Source organism: Leptonychotes weddellii, unplaced genomic scaffold (genome assembly GCF_054177405.1).
Source record: "Leptonychotes weddellii isolate Sample4059 unplaced genomic scaffold, ASM5417740v2 HiC_scaffold_304557, whole genome shotgun sequence".
Taxonomy (NCBI): Eukaryota; Metazoa; Chordata; class Mammalia; order Carnivora; family Phocidae; genus Leptonychotes; species Leptonychotes weddellii.
The window spans coordinates 1-237 of NW_027900882.1; the positions used below are offsets into that span (position 1 = coordinate 1).

General features: G+C 34.6%; 1 non-coding gene across 1 annotated transcript; it reads right to left on the reverse strand.

Moving 5' to 3' along the window:
* Window positions 1-71: 71 nt before the first annotated feature.
* On the reverse strand, window positions 72-174 carry LOC145719107 (U6 spliceosomal RNA). The gene has a single exon (XR_014142184.1). It is a non-coding gene; the product is annotated as a U6 spliceosomal RNA (small nuclear RNA).
* Between the last annotated feature and the right edge of the window lie 63 nt (window positions 175-237).

Sequence of the window (237 nt, forward strand, 5' to 3'; positions counted from 1 at the left end):
TCAGAAGCAAAAAAAGTTCAAAGCATAAAGTTCATGCCAAAAATCTTACATTTTTTTCAAATTTTTTTTCTTTAAATATGGAATGCTTCATGAATTTGTGTCTCACCTTGCACAGGGGCCACGCTAATCTCTGTATCGTCCCAATTTTAGTACATGTGCTACTGAAGCAAGCACTCATTTTTCTCAGTCTTGACAAAGAGCCTTCAAGTTAGGCTTAGGGAGAAAATAGAAAAAAAA